The sequence below is a fragment of the Astyanax mexicanus genome, chromosome 16 (assembly GCF_023375975.1).
Source record: "Astyanax mexicanus isolate ESR-SI-001 chromosome 16, AstMex3_surface, whole genome shotgun sequence".
NCBI lineage: Eukaryota > Metazoa > Chordata > Actinopteri > Characiformes > Acestrorhamphidae > Astyanax > Astyanax mexicanus.
In genome coordinates, this window is record NC_064423.1 from 13,190,908 (window position 1) to 13,212,977 (window position 22,070).

The following is a 22,070-nucleotide window of genomic DNA, read 5'->3' on the forward strand; positions in this document are numbered from 1 at the left end:
AGCTTAGATTTCCAGATTTCCACTAAGGCTGGGTGCAGCAGCATTAGCATTAGCAGCTGACAGACAGCACTGCACTGAGGAACACTGAGTGTTCCGGTAAGCCAGGGTGATATTAGCTAGCGGTTACTCCGTTAAACTCACTTCTGAACGGTAAAAAACCTAGTGCTTATCACGGTTAGCAGCTAATGCTAATGCTGCTCCAGCAGTGCTCGCCGGGGTTAGCGGCAGGCCACAGTCCGATATACTCAGTGCTAATGCTAATGATAGAGGCTAATGCTAAAACTGCTCCAGCTTCGGTGCTGGAGAAACTTCACTGAAACTCCTGTATAATGCTGTACTTCAGAGGAGTGGGTTTACTGCTTTTTACAATCTGACTTGTAAAAAAAAATTATACATAAGGCGCACCAGATTAAAAGGCATTGAGGTTCACAGTTTGTGACTTTCATGTACTAACTAAGCTCTCATCATTTAACAATGCCAGCTTAGATAAATACAGTGTGACATTTTGTGACCCCTTTAAGCTCATGTGCATGGCTAATTTAAGGATTAAGAGCTAGTCAGCATTCTCAAGACCATTCCCATCTCAAATTACTATTGCTAACATCAGAGACAAGTACAGCTCTGGAAAAAGAAATATAAGTATTGCAGTATAATGAGTCATACAGTATAATTGTAAAAATATATAAGTATGACAAAAAAAACTTTTTTACGCCACGGTATGTCTGATTGAAAATGGCTGGCACGCTTTTGGACGCACTATCAACACTTCAGCCCTACTGCAAAATCTGCAGCAACTGTAGGAGAATATTGGAGCTGCATGCAATGGATTATTGCAGGACACCATTAGGAACCTCTACAACTCCATGCTGAGACATATGTAAATAAAATAAGTCCTTTGTTGTTCCTGGTAACTTTTATCTCCGATGCATAAGTGCATGAGGTCAAAACATTTAAATTTTCCAGAAGAAGACTTTCTCCATGAGGTTATGAGGTTCATAAGACAGCATGGGGCCAAGGGGGGCAACAGTTGCCATGGCTTTTGGGAGCCTTTGCCTGGACCTCATTGGAAGTGCAGCTTCATTCAGGAAGTGCTGGAACTCTATTGTCACACAAATGAGATTCCTTGAAAAACACACATTCAAAACAAACATTTGCATACACGCACTATTTCTGTCTCGGAACACACACCCGATGTCTTTTGGCCATGTTCTTGTGCACACACACACACACACACACAGACACAATCTTTTTACTTGGCCTTTGTCCACCTCATGGTCCTGCACACGGGTGGTTACCCCAGGAAAACTTGTAAAAACGTGTAACGCCTCCTTGGCTGGCCTCTTTCGGCTGTGAGGGGTGATGAAGATGGCACAGGGCTGACATCCCCCTATGGCGGTAATCTTCGCGGTAACAGTGTGGCTTGTTTTGGCGAGGGCGAGAAAAGGCCCAGCTTGGCGCCCCTGGCTCCTGCTTTTGGCCCCAGCCTGGGAAGTTTGAGACAGGCTCGGACTCCCAGCTCACGCCCCTGGAGAAATCCCCCCATTGCACCCCCGCTGGCTGTTATGTGGATTGGCGCCATTCATATGGAGGGGGCCTCTGGTGGCACCAGTACAGCGTAGTCCTGGCAACTCAGTTCAGCCCCCTGACCCAGCAGAGCAAACAGACTGGAGGTGGAGGTGCGGGACTGGACTGCTGGACTGTTGTTTTCTGAGGTGACTTACACTCCAGGTTGTCACAGTGTTGAGGAGCTATGAATATATTTATATATTTTTTTATTTCTTTAGTTATGAGTTAATGTGAAATATTATGATCACTTGGTGTAGAGCTATTAGTTTTAGTTGATTTTTTTTTTACCTTTTTATTTAATTTATTTACTTTGTTCTTTTATTTATTTTTTAATTTTACATTTTGGCCCTTTTACCTTTTTTATTCATGTAATTTTTTTTATCTTATTTATTTAATACATTTTTTTTCCTGTTATTTTTTTCATATTTTTCGCGCTATAAAACCCACTGGTCTATTTTCATACATTTGGCTCACCGGATTATAAGGTGCGTTAGGTGACACTAGTAAGGAATATGGGTGTCTGTTGCTCTGTTTTTTTTTATTCAGTAAAGGTAAGCTAAAATAAGTAAACAAAACTGTTATTGTTCCAGTAACCCAGGGTGATATTAGCTAGCAGTGGCGTGCAGTTAATATAGTGGGTACCCCTTCTGCTCATTTGTATGCCTACAAGACACCAGGTCAGCCAAAACATTAAGTACACGCAAAAACCAGTCAGACGGCCTATTATTGTGAGTTAGTTTCACATTGAAGGGCAGCCTTTTTATTATGATATGACACAATATTTTTCTCATTTATTGTTGCAATTCCATTATAGTTAGCTAACTATTGAACTAATCCAGCATGAGGTCCGTTTTACATTAAGCAATGCACGCAATTTTTGCAACAAGAGTGGCATAAAGTTATCCAAAAGCAGTGTGTAAGACTGGATGGAGAAGAACATGCCAAGATGCATGAAACCTCAGCATCTTACAGGGTTATTCCACCAAATATTGATTTCTGAACTCTTTTAACTTTATGAATATGAAATTGTTTTCTTTGCATTATTTGAGGTCTGAAAGCTTAGCATATTTTTGTTATTTCAGCCATTGTCTGCAAATAAATGCAAAATAGCAAAATCAGGAGGAGTTCACCCATGATTTCAGATTAAAGACCTGGTAGATCTGAAAGGCAGTGTGATTTATAACAGGTGTATTATCTGGACATTGCCCTTTTGGGAACAGTATAAAGAGTCCTGTAATTCCAAAAAAGAGTCAACACCGCCCCCATCTGGACATCGTGAGCACCTACAACAGACTCCATTCACATTTGTGTATGGTCCTACTGGAAAACAAGGGCAGAGTTTTACATTTAATAATAATAATAATGATAATAATAATAATAATAGTGAAATTTAATCCTGGATCTACTAAACAATCTCCAAAATCACAACTTTACAATAGAACAATAAAAAAAACATTATTTTGCAATTTTGTAGAATTTCTTTTGTCCATAAATTATGTAAACATAATGTATAAAACATCAGCGAGAAAAATTAAAAAAAGGCAAAAGTTTTTGTGTCAGTTTTACAATTTGCTATGTAGTACAGTGTGGCTTTTTGTGGCAAAGTTATACAAATATTTTAAATATCATGATATTAAATTTCTACCACATCTTTACTGTATCATTACCATATTTTTTGTCCTCAAAAGAACCCCAAGACTGTTGCACTGTACAGGGATCAGTGTTTTAAACACAGCGTGTATGTTTTGGTAAACTCCTTCACCGCAGAACTGCTGCTGCTGTAAATTGTAGGGGTGCTGAAGCTCGAGAGATGTTACAGTAGCTGAAACCAAATGTTAGCCGCCCTCTTGGACGTCCCATCTGGACCTTTGTGGTCACACTGGAGCTGACTGGATGTGAGAAGTTGCCATGGAAACGCTGTTTTTGTTTCCACACTTTAGGTGAGCGCCGGCCGCGGTCAAAGTCTAGCGGTGTGGCCTATATTCAGCCCAGGCTTTAGTTACAGAGACTCTCTCTCTCTCTCTCTCTCTCTCTCTCTCTCTTTCTCTTTCTCATTAACTCTGACTCTCTCTCTCTCTATCCTTCACTCTCCCACTAACTCTGTCTGTCTCTCTCTCTCTCTATCTGTCCCTCTCTCACTAACTGTCTGTCTCTCTCTCTCTCTCACCAACTCTATCTGTCTCTCTATCTGTCCCTCTTTCTCTGTCTATCCCTCCCTCTTATACTAACTGTCTGACTCTCTCTCTGTCCCTTCCTTTCTCTAACTCTGTCTGACTCTCTCACTCCCTCTCTATAACTCTGACGCTCTTTTTCTCTCCGTTTTTTCCTCTCTCACTAACTCTGTCTGACTCTCTATCTCTCTCTCTCTTTCTCTGTTTATCCCTCCCTCTTAAACCAACTGTCTAACTCTGTCTATCCCTCCCTGTCTTTAACTGTCTGACTCTCTCTTGCTCTTGCTCTCTCTTAATTCTTCCCTCTCTCATTGTTTGACTCTCTCATTATCCCTCCCTCTCTATAACTCTTGTCTCTCTCTCTCGCTCTGTCTAATCCTCCCTCTCTCATTAACTGCCTGTCTCTCTCTGTCTATCCCTCCCACTCTCACTAACTCTGTCTGTCTCTCTCTATCTGTCCCTCTATCTCTGTCGATCCTGCCCACTTATACTAACTGTCTGACTCTCTCTATCCCTCCCTTTCTCTAACTCTGACTGACTCTCTCTATCCTTCCCTTTCTCTAACTCTCTCTATCCTTCCCTTTCTCTAACTCTGTCTGTCTCTCTCTATCCTTCCCTTTCTCTAACTCTGTCTGACTCTCTCTCTATCCATCCTTCTCTCACTAACTCTGTCTGACTCTATCTCTCCTTCTCTTTAACTCTCTCTCTCTGTCCTTTTCTCACTAACTCTGTCTGACTCTCTCTTTCTCCCGCTCTGTAACTCTGACTCTCTTTCTCTCCGTTCTTTCCTCTCTCACTAACTCTGACTCTCTCTCTCTCTCTCTCTCTCTCTCTCTCTCTGTCTATCCCTCCCTCTTAGACCAACTGTCTGACTCTGTCTATCCCTCCCTGTCTTTAACTGTCTGACTCTCTCTCTCTCTCTCTCTGTCTATCCCTCCCTCTTCCACCTACTGTCTGACTCTGCCTATCCCTCCCTGTCTTTAACTGTCTGACTCTCTCTCTCTCTCTCTCTCTCTCTCTCTCTCTGTCTATCCCTCCCTCTTACACCTACTGTCTGACTCTGCCTATCCCTCCCTGTCTTTAACTGTCTGACTCTCTCTTGCTCTTGCTCTCTCTTAATTCCTCCCTCTCTCTAACTATCTGACTCTCTCTCTTACTCTCTCTCTCTCTCTCTGTGCCTCCTTCTCTCACTGTCTGACTCTCTCTTTTATTATCCCTTCCTCTGTCTAATTCTGTCTGACTGTCTCTCTCACTCTCTCTATCTGTCCTGTCCTCTCTATAACTCTGTCTGACTCTCTCTCTCTCATTCTCTAGTTCAAGTTCAAGTTCAATAAAGCTCTATTGGCATGACTGTCACAAGGTACACTGTTGCCAAAGCAGACAAACAATACACAAATACACAAATATCTGTCTGACTCTCTCTTGCTCTTGCTCTCTCTTAATTCCTCCCTCTCTCTAACTATCTGACTCTCTCTCTATCTCTCTCTCTCTTTCTCACTGTTTTTGACTCTTCCCTCTCACTCTTACTCTCTCATTTAATGTCTCTCTTACTGACTGACTCTCTCTTCCCTCTTTCTCTAATTCCCTCTCTCTCTTTTGCTCTGTCCAATGATTTCTCTCTCTCTCTCTGACTGTCTTACACTCTCTCTCTCTCTCTCTCTCTCTCTGCCCACACATTCAACAAATCATCTGTTTTTCACGCATTCTGTATAATTCAATGCTCGCTCATAATTTAATAAATGTAAACATTCATTCAGTCAGTCATTCAGAGTGAGTGGGAGTTTGGTGTGAAACGGTTCATTGTAGAGAAATTACAGACTCACATTTCTTTACATTGGTGCTGAATGGAGCAGTTAGTTAGTTGCCATGACAACGACTCAAATATAGCCTTTTTTTCACTATCCAAACCCACCAGTGAACCTACACATGCCCTACACATGAGTTGCATTTAAACTCATTGATAAAAGCAGTTGTTGGAATGAAATAAAGCTTTATATGTTTGAGTTTAATGATAAATGTTAAGTGATATTAAAGTGAAAAGTATACAACTGAAACAGTTTTAGGTATTTGCTGTGTGGCCGAGCATTATCCTGCTGAAAATTGCCCTTTGAAATACCTGCCATGACAGGCAACAAATCTGGCTGCAGGATGTCCTGCATAAATCCTCTTTATTACAACTATTTGGGTTTTTAGTGGTATATAGCAACGTAAACACTGTGTTGTTCACTACTGTTGACTTCAGAATGTACGTTACTTTATTTTAATTCAGATCTAATCTCAGATGCTCTGAAATTAAATAGAAAGCCTTCCTTAAACGATATAAGTGCGGATTCTGTTGTCTTAGTAAACTGAACAAATCCCAAATAAGAATCTTCATGTAAACTGTATGCATTATTGGGCTTTAAAAAGATTTTTCTTCTTATGGACGCTTAGTGAATGAGGCCCATTCTGTGTAATTTTCTGGATGCTTCACCAGAACATCATCAAACCACTCAACAACAACTTTGTTTACTGCCTAATGATCAGATAAATGACGAATTATGTTAATTCAGCGGAACTCCCCTGTAAGACCAATAAGGGAGTGTGGTGACTGCTGACTCATTCTGGACCCAAACACAGCAGTGTAACTTCATTCCCTCCATGGCGACCGTGACTAATGTTTTCCACGTGCCCCTCCTGAAAACGCTTGTCTTTTCCTCCCCACTGCTTTCATCTGTAATTCAGAGAGGAGTTCTTCTGTTTTCCTCCTTCTCCTCCTCTTGTGGTCTCACGCAGCTCATGCCCACCATTACAGCTCTATTAGATTATGTGTTGCTGTGCAGGACTCTTACAGAATGACTCAAGGCCACACCTTCTGCTCCCTTCAGAATGTATATAACAGTCTAACAGCAGGAAGAAATCAACAAAACTGGATTAAAGGTGCTGTAAGTGTTGAAGAGAAACAGCAACACACATGTATTACTGTGAAAAAGATACTTTGGGTATGCCAGTTACTTTGGGCCTCTTTTCCATTGCAGGGACAAATAGTTAACCATCATATGAACAGACAATCAAAAGAAGCAGATGAACACTGATGTGGTCAGTGTAAAACACCATTCTCCATTCATCACACTGACTTAGTCATTTTTTTGTTTAGTGTTACAGTTACTGCAGACAGTAAATACATAAGTGCGTTGTAAAATGTTTAATAATATTGTTTTTATACTCAGAACACACAAATACACATTAAAAATATATTTTATTTTTTCAACAAAAACAATGTACACAGTGTACAATGCAACCAACACAAAGATGCAGTGATTTACATACAAAACAAGAGAAGAATTTATTGTATAAAGTTACAGTAAACTATGATATACAAAAACTATGCTGCATCCTGTCTTCTGTTTTGGTCTGCTAAAGCTCTGATTGCTGATTGTAAACCTGTGTGAAGGGTATTTGCCCGTGTGACCAGTCAGTGTGCATAGTAGGGTAATAACTTTAGAGTTTTGAATAACCGTGTGTTCCTTGTGAAAACAAGAGATTTTATTATTTAAAGTTGTAGTATTTAGTGTTTTGAAAAAGTGTGTTTGTATGTAAAGCAGGAATTGTGCTTGTAGTTTAGCAGAACTGTTTCAAGGAGTTGCTGCATAAGTTACATGTGGTCATTGTGTCTCAAGTACCAGAAATTGTGTGTAAACAATCCAGAAAAACTGTAACTAAAAGCAAAATGGAGAACCGCGAGCTTTACAATCCAACATCACTACTGTAGGGTTAGTACACTGGCTACGGGCCTCGTCTCACATCATTACTGGCCACTGTCAGCACTGCTACTGTAGCAATAGTGCAACATTACTACTGGCCTCAACCAACATTGATACTGTGGGCTTAACACACTGGCTATGGACCTTCTTCCACCTTACTGACAACTGGCTGAACTAGAACAGTGTTAGCATGCTGGCTAAGAGCCTCATCCAACCCTGCTACTGCAGTCTTAGCATTACATTTTACATATTTTGCTGTCCCTTTGATATATTAGCTTTTTTGTTATGGTTATTGGTGTTTGCTTAATGATTAAGTTATTGAAGCTTGTCTTGTCTTGTCCTGTCCTGTCCTGTCCTGTCCTGTCCTGTCCTGCCTTTTCATATTTTGTGTTCTTTTCTCTTGTTTTGTCTTGTCTTCTCTTGTCTTCTCTTGTCTTGTCTTCTCTTGTCTTGTCCTGCCTTGTCTTTTCAAATTTTGTGTTCTTTTCTCGTGTCGTGTCGTGTCATGTCGTGTCATGTCTTGTCTTTCATATTTTGAATTGATGTGGCCTTTTCTAAAAATCTTTTTTAAACATCACCTGGTTCTTGATATTGTTTACAAATGACAACCTGACCAAAGTTAAAAAGATACAATTAAACATATTTGAATATAAATAAGGTCCAATTGTGTTGATATTTTAATTGATTCTTTCAATTTAAATATCCATTATTTAGTGTCAGTGTTAGGAAGAAAAATGTGATTAGTATTGACTTAAGTTGTTTTACCTTACTGTTGTACCTTTTACCCTATTATTATTATTTCTTAACATTGAAACAAAGTCAAAGTTCTTGACACAGACTTGTTAGTACAGAGTGTAAATCAAACAGAAATGTTATAATTAAACCCAATTATACCTCAGTAGTGTTTACCATTGAAAGTAAGGTATACAATCTTGGTTTAAGGGTTAAGTTCTGTAGACTTGGTGACTGTGTGTTTGAGAGGTGGAGGAGAAGGAGCTCTGTGTAGCTGCAGATGAAGGATATGACGGATATGGCCTCTCATTAAGTGCCTTGCTCCATAACCTTCTAAGCAAACAGATGAGCTAATCTAATTGAGCGGATGAGTTTAATTGGAGCCGTGCTCCTCACAGAGTGTGTTTGTGTACGTGTGTATGAGTGTGTATGCCTGTGTGCATGTGGTTTCCATGGGAAAACAAGTGATCGTTAGCCAAAGGGGATGTCCAAACTCTTTGGTCTGGAGCTGAGTAAATATTTTTCTCTGGATTTTTTATGGTTTACTTGATTTTAGTCGTTTGCCCCATTGCGTTAAGCTCACTGACCCAGACTAATTGCTGTGAGAAATGTCTCGACAGCACAACACATCGTTTTTAGCTTTACGGCTTAACTTTGTTCTTTGCTGTGATAGCATCGCAGTTTTTTGCCTCATTTCTACTCAGTCCTGTGTGTTCGGGTATAATACCTGTCAAAGGTTTTAGAACAGCCCTGATTTTGTAGAGTTTATTGATATTTAAGCACTTTAAGGCAGTTTTCCAGAGAGGAATTGAGAAAAGTCTTGAACTATTGAAAGGAAATTTTGGTCTATGGTCTAAATTTTATGCCTTTTTGGGAAACTGACTCTTTACGTCCAGTGAATAACCTTAAATTAAACAAGGTAAGCAGTAAACTATCATGGTTTTATTTTATTTTTTTTAAAGGGGGGTCTTTTTTGGGAACAAGACATCTAAAAGGGTCCAAATTAAACTGTTAGTCTTTGGGAAATAAATAAAATTAATCCTTTAAAATTGAAAAAAGTTCAAAGTAATTTGCAATGTTCACTAGTTCACTAGTGCTGGACAGTATATTGCAGGGGTCACTAATAGGTGGACTGTGGTCTGGGTCCGACCCAGACGTTGTCCAATGTGGACCCAAATCGATAAACTACTGAGAAGAATTTAATTTTGACCGTGTTTATTTAAAGAGGCGGAACTTTTCTTGTTCACACTGCAGCGACGTGGCTTCACTCCCAATCGCTTTCTCCACCTTTCTTTCGCCGCTTTAGGGCAGTTTATCTGCCACCAGCAAGAATGTGCAGTGAGTTGTAGTTCAGTGCTGTGTATGAACGAGACGCTGTTCTTTTTTTTTTTTTTTTATCGGTGAACCATGCTAAAACATCCAGTTCAGGACCAGCTGGTCCTCCGTCTCTGTTATCTTACAAAGGAGTTTCTTAAAGCACACAAAAAAAAGCCTCCGTTTTCTCACTCTGTAGTTCACCCTGTGGTGTGTGTGGTGCTGAAGCCCTGTCCGTGTGGCACTGTTTGTCTACCGCTCAGCGAAACTCAATAAATATCTCAACGCTTTGCCTCATTCGCGCCGCTACCGGTCAGCGTTCTCTGTTCTGTTCTCTGCCGCCGCTCTCCATAGAAAACAGTGGGAGGTGACGCAGTGTGTGTTTTGCGGCGCAGTAAACGCACCTACCAATCACCTGTGATGTAAGATCACCATATGCTCTCATTTGCCAATCAGATCTGTGCAGACCGCTGCCCCAGCTAGTGAATTGTGATGCGGCCGGGAAAAAAACGCCTTTATAAAGAGATAGGGATCCCGAGAACGGAAGGAAACTAAAGACAACCTCACGGGTCAGATGTTATATATATATATATATATATATATATATATATATATATATATATATATATATATATATATAGGATAATGTAGCACTGAATCATAACACAAGATAACATTGGTGACGGTCCGGACCTTGGACTGACGAAATTTTCTCCAACTGGCCGTACTGAAATCTAATTAAAAACCCCTGGTATATTGTTTCATCCAGTATACCGTTTTTATTTAACCTCCGGTATGCATTTTTCACATACTGCCACACCACTAGAGGCACTACAGAGCACTGTGTAGAACAGCATCGCCAAAGGAACCATGGAACCAGCTCGCTAGTTAACGCTAGCAAGTTAGCATGAGAAACTAACACACTGGAGTGACGGTAGCATCTCCCTCTGTCTAACCTGGAGAAACATTACTTGATATAAGAACAGCACTTTATCTGAAGTGCTCCTGCTGCTGCCACTCACCGTATGAGTGTTTTCATCATAGTTGAATAGAAAAAAAAAAGCAAACAACCAAAGCTTTTGCAGATATTTGGTAATTGACCCACAGCTCAAAAAAAAAGGTCCTCCCATTCCCCAGAGGAGGCCAGAATCTGAAATAGGCAGCCCGTTTTTGTGTTGTATAAGTTCTTCTTCTCCACTGAAAATACTAGACTGTAGTACCAGGCATAGTGGGAGCTGTGTTCAGCCCTGTACCAGTTTAGTGTGTAAAGCAGAGACAGCGTCAGGGCTCATTACTTATTCATGCAGATGAGCTGGAGAGGGTGCAGCGGGGCAGTCATGCTGATGAACATGCATTTATTGATGCTCAGGCACTGAGCTGCATTATGCGGCCTCCTGAAGAGCTCTGTGTGCTGTTTCGCCACTCAGCCTTTGATCTGTCTGTCTGACAGCCTCGGAGATGTAATCATTAAGACATGGCTCCTGCATCGTGCCTGTTTTTTTTTTGTTTTTTTTTACTTGAAGGAATAAAAAATATCTTATTTTTTGTAGGAAAGTCGAGGTATTATTATACGCTATATAAAGTTTGACTTTTTTAGTGAATATTGTTTGCAATTCCTTACAAAACTCAGCCTTTAAAGTACAAACCATTTCAAAATTTTATTAATTACGTTTGTTTGTTTGAACAAATATTAAAAAAGAAATTAACTAACACTTTGCACTTTTATTTAGTATCAGATTTGACAAACTAATTTTTACATTTTTACATTGCTATGTAATTGTGTGTAATTTTCTGGTAAATGCAGTGCACAGATAATCCACTGGGGGCATATTTATGCATATATAAATATAAATGCAATCAAATGTGCATATCTATTCTCTGCATTTTAGATTAATACTAATGAATAAACTATGATAAAAAAACATATGGAATTATTTAGTTGACAAAAAATTGTTAAACAAATCAGAATATGTTTTATATTTTAGATTCTTCAAAGTAGCACCTCTTGCTTAGATGTCAACTTTGCACACCTCAGTCAGCTTTATGAGCTTTATTTTTTTTCGGTTAACCCTTTGAACCCTAGGCTGTTTTGGTGTATAACACAGTAATTATATCAGACAGTCACATGCCCTGAGCTCTTTTACTCCAGAGACCATACGGCTGCTCAAAAATGGAATCACTTAAAATTTAAAAGGAAGCAGAATTGTTATATTTTTTCTGGAACTGATCATGTTTTGGCCAAAATTTTACCAAGCGCCTGTTTTTTTTTTTTTTTTTTTTTACTTATTTTTGAATGTATAGACTTTAAATATATTCTCACCTAAGATATATTTTCAAAAATTGCTAGACTAGAGTGTTTAAAAAGTTAAAAGCATAAGAATATTGATGTAATAATAGTTCATTACATGGCTTATTAATTATTACTTTGACAAAAGACATGGAGAGCATCAGGCAGACTTTTTTTTGATAAGCACACCTCTAGGATACATGTAGATACTAAAAACCACCTGACACTCAGAGCAGCCTATGCCTTTCAGTATTTTAATCAGGACACACAAACAAAACTATATACAAAAATGTAAACTTTGTAGTCTAAATAAATAAAAATGTTTAGTGCAAAATAACGACTTAGTTAAAATGTGCAAGTAAAATTAAAACTATATAAAGTAGTGTGCAGCATACCTAGCTTTAGTTTGAGTAAAGCAGGTAGTTTCACACTTTTTCTGTGGACAATTTTGAGTAATTTACTGATATTATTTGGTTTGAAACATCATATAAATATGTTTGAACACTAAAGGTAAATACTATTGGTTGGGGAAGGAGATTTTATTTTTATAAGTGTGTTTCTCAATGGGTTTCTTGTAGATGCTTTACTGCACTGGGATGTCATTGCTGTTAAGTTCCGCCCTTTGTAACCATATATGGATTATGTTTATGTGTTGGTATACAGTGAATAGCTCTATTTAAGTAATGTTCTAATCCATATTATGGAAAGAACTACTCAACTAAGTAAAGAAAAAAATACGAAAAAATGAGAAATGAAGGTCAGTCAATCAGAAAAAAATTCAAGAACTTTAAAAAAAATATCCTTAAGTGCCGTCACAAAAACCATTAAAACATTATGATGAAACTGGCTCTCATCAGGACAGCCTCTGGAAGGAAAGACTGAGAGTTTCCTCTGTTGCACAGGAAAAGTTAATCAGAGTTACCAGCCTCAGACACTGCAAATTAATTTCACCCCAGATAAACATGTTAAACAAACCAAAATATTCTGTGAAGCTTTTAGATACTCTTAAGTTACTACATGATTTCTTATGTGTTCGGATGACTTTAGTATTCATTTATAATGTAGGAAAAACATAAAAATAAAAACATTGAATTAGAAGGTGTGTTCAAACATGACTGTTACTGTATAACCTTAGATATCAAAGTTACCACCTAACAACCACAATAGCAACTACCTAGCAACCATTTGGCAGCAGCCTAGCATTCAGCTGGGATGCCACAGCAAGTTCCTTGCAAGCACTTAGCAATATTATGGCTACAACCCGGGATACCATAGTAACCATTAAAACCATAGCAGCCACCTCGTACAGATCAAATTTGGCCTTGTCATCAATTGTCCAGTGCTGTAATTGCCAAGCTTCTATTGCCCAAAAACTACAGCTATAGGAACCATCTGGAAAACCATAGCAACACCTATATCAACCACTTGGAATTTAATAATTCAGCAAAGTTTACATAGAAAACACAAGGCAGAAATATGATAAAACTAATTTTTAAAAATAACTTCAGACCTTAGAACTGTGTGGGCATGGTCCTACTATTTAAATAAACCTGTTTGTTTGAGACAGAGAAGCACAACTTGGTAAATATTTGCATTGCATGTTATTTGTCTCCTAAGTGACAGCTTACTGGTTTTGGTTACTCAGACTCAAAGAAAGGGCAAATCCATGTTAGCCTTTTAAGTATATAAGTGAATTCAGCACAGATTTATTGGAGAAAACCATGTAGCAACAGCTTTACCACTTTTATATACTGAATATATTTTATGTTTCTATATCACTGAAGACATTTTATTATTTAATATAATGCATTATTTATTTTTGAACTGATGTCGCAGTGGCCTCTAAAAGTCAAATATGTATCACTTAGCTTAAAGGGTTAATTTAATTTAATTAGAGTTTTTTATTGCAGATCAAATTGAAAGCATCTGACCGCAAACATGCTTGCCTAAGTCATTCATATAGTAATTAACCTTTGTTATTATTCTAGGAACAGTACTTAGCGTCGGCTCTGCATGCATAATTAAAGTCTTGAGCTGTCTGACCTTTACACACAGCCCTTCAGTCACATCGGTTACTCTGCTGACCTCAGCACTCTGCACACCAACCGGAAAGCCATAACAACAAACTGCGAAACAACGCTCAGCACTTCATTTGCCTATTACCAGTCCAGTTCTTTTCTTTCATCTGTGAGTCTTAAGTGTTGTGAGGGGATAATAATTTATAAAAATTACTTACTTATCCTATCGATGTTGTAAAGGCAGGTCATGACGGTCTCTTGAAATACCATAGCTATGACCTGACCACACTGTGGCACCCATCTGTTGTTCACCTGGCAGCACCATAGCAACCCCATGGGATGTCATTGCAACTACTTAGCAGCAAAACTGCAAACTACGTGGGATATCATAGCAGGCAACTAGCGATCACTTAACAACACCACTGCAGCACTCCAGGTTCTTAGGTTCCTGTGTGTGAGCCTAAAATCCAGAGACTAGTTCGGGCTTCAAAATGTGTGATATTGTGAGAATAATGCCTGTTTACCTCAAAATCTAAGGAGAGATATGATTCTTAAGGATTTTTGTAGGGACTTAGAAAACAAACAAGGGGAGGAGATATGAACCTTGAAGTTCGACACTTTGCCATATCGCCTATTGACCAGGTTTTATGTCTGAACTTCCTGCACTCTCTTTTACTGGAGAAGAAGAATATAGTCACAAGTGCCGATTTTAGGGTCCAAGCACATATGAGCCCAAATGAAGCCCAAAAGGTCAATGGGACATTCCAGGATTTTGGCACATTTTCTGTCCCACCACGTAAATTTCAAATGTACATATCCAAAATATCTAAATGACTATTTTTTGTGAAAAATGTACTTGTTATAAGACAAACTCTAAAATATGGTGGGAAAATAAGCTCCTTAGATATTATTCAAAAGACCGAATACCTTTGGAGCACCTCAAAAAATGGCCGTTTTCTCGTGTCCCACACATTGGGTGACCCAACTCCTTTGGCAAATTTAACAATTAAAATAAGCTCTAAATAAATGACTTCCTCTTGTATATTGTTAATATGCATCTCCTTTACTTATGAAAACAACTTCTTTGGTGTACATTGTAACATTGCATGTTACAGTTTTTATGCTATTAATTTGTGTCCCACAACATGCGCGCAACCCTGTTACCATAAGAAATTTTACCTGGCAGAGAAAGAGTTAAAAATATTTGTCTACTGGCACAAAGGAAGTTACATCACAAGGACATTTTCTGCCCACATGGCAAGACCAAGAGTAAGTGCTCTAACAAAGTTTTTTTCTTAACATGTTTGTCCAAGTTGTGTGTGTCACTCAGTGAACGCAACCCTGTTACTCATATTGTAAGACTAATAATGAGTAGAGTCAAATTTTTCTTTATATACTTATATAACCATGTTTGTCCTTGATCTTGTATACATAGCTAAATTTCACAGTTAGCATCTGTTCCTGGGTTAAACCACAACTTAGCCTAGATTTGCAATCCTGTTACTCGCAACCCTGTTACTGTAAGTTACCAAATATTTTGCATAATCTAAATAAAAAACTGCTTAGATACCTGAGCTTGACAAATCAAACTTCTTGATAGTCTATTACCTGTATTTAATAAATATATGACTAAAAAATATCAAATTGAAGATCAGATTTTCAGAAGTGACCACCCCTGAAATGTACCAAAATTCTGGAATGTCCCCAATATAAGGCCAACCAGAAAGCCATAACAACAAACTGCGAAAAAATGAAGTATTTTCCAGTATTTTCTTTTCTCTCTGAGCTTCAGTGTTTTGAGAGGGTGATAATGGGCGGTAAAACTCTCAACAAGAAGAATGTACATTACCTTTTCTGTTGTCATGGATACCGTCAGCAAGGTGCCCTACCCATAGAGAATAACCAAATTAAAAAGAAGGTCTGGGAAGGTTTAGATAAACCAGACAGTTTTGAGTGCCCCCAATTTCACACAGGGGTCTCTACGGTAATCAAGATTTGGTACGCCTCAGTCCATCACCAGCCCAAATGTAATGTAATAGAAATACGGCTCTGAGGGTGTCTTATCGTTTTGTAGTTTCCTATTAGTATTCAGACCTAGGTCTGTTTCTGTCTGCAGGAAAATTTATGAGGTTTTTGAGAAGTGTTCAGTCGTGATGGGTGGCCAAAGGTGAACTGCACCAATTTTTTTTTTACTTTCTGCATGAATAAATGATTGAGATGCAAACAAAGTATGAGATTTCCATTCTGGACAAACAAACCCTATATATACACACAAACACATTTGAACACATGCTTATTTGTTGTTTCTTTAGAATCTAGGGTTTAAAAAAGTTTATCCTGCTTTTTTTTGAGTAACTTTGTCTCTTAAACAGGAAAGACTTTCTACTTTTACTTCTGTGAGATTTTGATTGCATTCGGTGACAGGAGCATTAGTGAAGTTAGAATGTTGGATGAACTCCACCCCACTTCTGACATTAGGCATGGTGCAGGTAGGTTCATGCTTATCTGTGTGGCTTAACATCGTATCCCATGACTTTTGCCATATCCCATGGAAGCTAACAAAGACTGGTTTGAAGTAGGTCAGCAGAACCCTGACCAATAACAACGCTAACATAGCTCTGCCCTCTCTTCGAGTCTGAGCAACTGAAACCAGCTGCTGGTCACTATGGCCCAGTCCCATTTCACCCCTTGGTCCTACTGCTTAGCCTTACCACTCTGTACCCTCATCTAAGTGTAGTGGTGTCTCGATTAGTGTCTCTTGTTAGGCTGGAGGGGTAGGAGGAATTGTTAAAGCAGCATGACCCTTCAAACAGAGATTTTTTAGAGGCAATCTCAAAACAAAGGGCTTTGAACGTCACTGGCAAGATGGCGGCACAAAGAAACCCACAAATTTGAAATTTCCTTGTTAAAAGTTTTGATAACCACTATATTACCATCGTTTAATGTGTAGTATCAATGTTTTATGGCAATTTTGTTCATAACAAGGATAAAAAGCATTTAAAAAAAATCACTAGTGGTTCAACTCAGTTCACATAGCTAGTTAGATAGCTAACTTTCTTGTTCCACCTTAAATAGTTTAACAGAGGGCAGACGCTGCAGCATTTAAGGTGGAATGGAAAAATAAGAGAAAATAAAAGTTAGTAAAATCTAATTTCAGCCCCCCATCACATAGGAAATAATATATAGACATTAATAATGAATTGCTGCACCATCTCCCCCTTTTCTGAAGACATAAAATGTCATAAAGTTAACTAGTTAAACAGCAGCTAGGTTGCTGAACTTTAGAGCTTCACTGCTATAGCTACATCTGTATCGGGTGCTTGAAAGGTTGTCTCAATTCTTAAACTTTTAACTCGGTTAAAAGTTTAAACAAGCGGAAGGGGGTAGGTACAAAAGAGAAATGGGATTGGGCCACTGTGGGTGGTAATATTAGCCTTCTATGACATATTTCCAGTATTTCTGTCACACTCTGGATTGTGAAATGTTAAATGCCAATGGAATGTTCCTCTCACCTGGCACGCATATTGTCCAGGTGGTGATGGTCAACCTCACAAGATACTGCCTCACAACTTATAGAGGTGTTGGCACTCCTGAGTCATCCCCTAAGAAGTTAACTCTGACTTTGACATTTTGAATGTCAGTGTGTACCCAGTTGGGAATTGCTCACACAAGGTTGAATCCCTTACAGTTGCTAGACATATCATTTCCTGTTTGGGTGTGGGAGCAGTTATTTTCAGACCTTTTCCATAGAGCACTACAGATGGGGTTGGCACCTCTTTGAGTTTTTAGCTTATAGATGGGGCTAAAGGAGCCCCTGTGTAGGGCACATTCAACATCCTGAATCCTTGCCAGGGTTTAAGGTTGGAGATTCCTGAGGGCCACGAGTGTGTGGAGAAATATGGTTGTGGGTTTTAACACTCCGGACGGAGGGGTGATATTTATGCACAGCTTGCTGTGGGATAATTAATTAGAAACAGGTGTTGGTGCATGTGTAATGAGGGGAGATGGTGGCAATCAAGTGCTGGAGCGTTCATAACGAGCTGAGCAGGAAACAGAGCGCCGACTGAATCTGTGTGTGAAGTTATATGTGTACAGCTGTCATTCGTCAGAATATGAATTGTGATATTGCTCGAATGGTAAGAGACAGGACTAGAACCACTTTGTTTCTTCTGTTTCGTTTCTGCTTAGTCAAACTAGGTGTTTCCCAGCTTTAGAGTTTAAAATGTTCTGCTGCACACATATTACTAAATGCTTTGTGAAATACCTTATGAAACGGATCACCTGTGCTGGAGAAAAATGGGGACTCTAGGGGCCCGATCTAGGGGCCATTCCGGCTGTCATGCCCTTGAACGTGCCCTCGTCACCGTGCCCTTGTTGACGTGTCTGTCACGTACTGTACATCACTTGAAGAGCAGCGGAGGACATACATCTTCCAAGTCCAGATGTTTGTGGACACCCCTTCTAATTAGAGATGCAAACCAAACCAAAGTTGTCCCAGCGGACCAACCAAAAGAACCAAAGAACAACATATTTACCTCAGCAGCGATATTCTATTTGTGAATTTACTTCAGCAGTGCTGTTCTAGTCACTGAAGTTAATGTGGCTAGAGTGTACCTCAGCAGTGCTAAAATGTACACAAGGGTGTTGCCATGTTTTCCTGACATGATCAGAGTATGGATGCCGGCACAGGACAAATGCAATGTCACTGTTCAACATTGGGAGCTGCTGGATTCCGTAGTCACAGTGCAGAAATGCCATGTCTTAGGTGCAGGCAAAGATACGGTCCAGCGATTCAAAAATACGCATTATTACACACATTATCAGCCACCAATATAATTTTAAGATTTGTTATTATTAAAATAAAAGCTTAGAAATATATATATATATATATATATATATATATATATATATATATATATATATATATATATATATATATATATATATAGTTATAGGATTTTTTTTTTTTTTTTTTTTACAAAAAGTATGGTGGCCGAAGATAGGGGACCCTTTTATTTAGCAGTTCTTGACACTGGGGGCGCCAAAGTAAACAGAACTTCCAAAAAAAATCCTTTCTAATTTCTTTCAAAGTCAATTGAGTCCTGGGGGATAATCTACAACACATTTCTCTGAAAACAATTTATTTTGGTGAGTAAAGCGATTCCGTTTATTTACAGTAAGTTTGTTTCCAATGTTTTCATTGAAATGGTCTATAATAGAGGCCACTACTCTACCTTAGCAGTGACGTTTTTGTCATAAATGTACCTCAGCAGTGTCATTCCTTATAAGTCTTTCCTTGACGGAAGAAACAGAAAAAAGGTTCAGGAATTCAGGAAAAACTCTTTTTTTCAATTACCCTTGACTTCAGAAGAAAATGAATACTAGTAGTCTTTTGCTGCGAGCACAGTGTTTAACAAGTGAATGAATTTTTTTTAGAAGGATAGGTTTAGTTGGATTCCTGGCGATGCCACAGTCATCCGTTCTTGGGTCTTCCAGTAAGAATAATTGCCTCATTCTCTCTAGATGGGTAGGATGGCCCTCCTTCTTTCCCATCACTTAGTGTGATGCATGAACATCTGTTACATTCCATTTAATGTTTTCCACCAAGCATATATATCTGCCCAAAGACCTTGGATTAACAACAGAGATGCTGCACTAAAGCTTCATCTGACTCAGAAGAACACGTTAGCCTTCACACTCCCATGCTGGCGGCATCATGTGATAGGGGGAATCCTAGCTTGTGGGTGGGAATTGGAAATAAACAAGAACCTCATTGCTCCTATTTGTACTAATAAACAACATGTGTGCAGTTACATTGAGTCTATCCCTCAGCTTTTAAAGAACTAATGAACTTATCTTGGTAGAATGGTCGTTAGTATGACGGTGGGTACATCTAATAAAACATGGCTGAGATAAACTGGTTCAACTGAATGAATCACGGATAAGTCATATGGGATGGGCAAAGGATGTCCATAATGTCAACAGGTCAATACATATTCATAATACTATGTTATTCTATATAATGTCAATACAATTAACATCTAATAGTTTTTGTAAAACCCCCAATTATAAAAAAAAATGGGACAATATGTGGAATGTTGTGTTTGTTTCATATTTACTTGTTACTCTTTACATTTCTGAAAGTATAAACCCAAGATATTTCATGTTTTGCCTGGGTTTGTATCCGTTTCTGCATTTGAAGCCTGTAAAACATTCTAAATTAGTTATGATAGTAAAGCATTTACCAATTTGTAATGTTGCCATTACATCTAACACTAAAAATATATATTTTTAAGTTTTGCCACCAAGAATACTAAGCGATAAAGTGTTTTAGGTGTTTTTTTGTACCATTCGTCCTGCAAATATATAAAAAAATATATTAAAAAAAACATAAATTATACTTAAAATGTGCTACAGTTCATACACTTCAGATGCCATTTTGTGTCTTTCAGCTTGTCAGCAAATGCATGTGTATAGCTGTCTCACATAATATTTCTTTCAGTGTAAATTGAATAAACAAAAATTTGTGTAAATTAATACTAAAATTAGTAAAAAGTTACTAAAAAGTTGGTAACACTTTTGGATCCATTTGCCGGCCTCATTGATTGATGCACAACTGACATTCAACTAACATTCTACTGCATGTCTATTAAATGCAATTGAACTGAAAGGTGAAATAAAATGATTCTCTATTATACCACAGTTAGTTACGACCTTGGATTGTGATTGGCTGAGAGGTATTTTATGAGTGCCCTTATCAGCCGGTAATGCACTGTAACCGAAGCTCTCCATGTATTATACCACCACATACAGGTAACCAACGATGCAGCGCTTACAAGCCAAACAGCGCAGCTACAAACAGGGCAGCAATGGAACTATTTTAACTTGTGGAGTGTTTATAACCAAACAGATCAAATGAATGTAACTCTACATCCTTAGGGTTTTCCTGGGCAGTCCAGATGAGAGCCAGTTTCATCATAATGTTTTTGATAGTCTTTGTGACTTTCAAATATACAAAGTTCCTTTTTTCTTGCCATAATATGGATTACAATATAACTAAAATAGGTCTGTTCACTGTTAACAAACTCTACTTCTTCACAACTTTACAACTGATTCTCTCAAACACATTAAGAATCAAGAAATTCAAGTAATTAACTCTTGTTAAGTTCAGTACAGCTGTTAAATCATAAGCCTATGAAGAAAAGCATCACCCCACTCTGTGTTGTGGTAGCATAACGAACCAATGTTCTACTTCAGAAAATATCTGCACTGTGGTCCATGTGATCTGAGCACAAACAGCTTGAGCAACATAGATAATAAAGCACTGTGTACCACATAGGGAGTCGTTTCTGGACTGACAATGTTCATTTGCGCAACTCTCGCAAACTTGTGTGGCCCTACACACTTTACACACTGTTCTGCCAACTCTCAGCTCAGTGGTGTTGAGCAGAATAGAGAGGTTCCTGGGTGGTTTCTGGCTTAGATTTGTGGTTTTATTAGGAATAAAGATTTCCAGAGGGTTCATCCCAGTTGCACAATGACACTTCTTTTAAGAAACCACCCACCTACAGCGGTGTTTCTTCTGTTTCTTCTCTCCAAAGAACCCTTTTGGACACCTTCATGTTGTTTTTTGGAAGTTCCCTGGTGTCACATTCCTTCTGCTTCTTCTCATTTCATCTTTTTGTCACTCCAACACCAGTTGCTAGACAGTACTTTCTGAGACATTGTGTCGGTAGCTCAATAGTTAGCCAACAGTAGCTGCATTGGGCTGTTTGAAACTTGGTGGATCTGTATGTGAGCAAGCTAACTAGCATTAGCTAGGCTGTGGCTTTGCAAAGTATTGCCAGTAAGCAAACCAATGTGGAAAAACAGCACTGACAATACTAACATAAGAATGTGCACAACAGAGATAATTAATTAAGCAGTGTGTACCACACAAGAAGTCGTTTGTGGGACTAAGATGGATCTTTTGAACAAATCTTGCAAACTTTTGTGCTCTTACACACACTGAGATGCCAACTGTGTGCCAGCGGTATGTTGTAACTGGCAAAAACTGGTTGAAGCGCTATGACCGGGAGTTCTCTGGTTTGAATCCCGGTCATGCTGCTTGCTATCAGCTGCCGGAGTCCCGAGAGAGCCCAATTGGGCTTGCACTTTCTGGGTGGGTAGATGAAGCTCTCTCCCCTTAACACTCCTAGGGTGATGTCGATCAGCACAAGGCGTCTGTGAGCTGATGTAT

At 38.8% G+C, this 22,070-nt stretch overlaps 1 protein-coding gene across 2 annotated transcripts in view; it reads left to right on the forward strand.

Annotated features, from left to right (window-relative positions):
• Nucleotides 1–22,070, forward strand: part of gpc5b (glypican 5b) — a 101,362-nt gene that overhangs the window by 30,186 nt on the left and 49,106 nt on the right. The window lies entirely within an intron of this gene.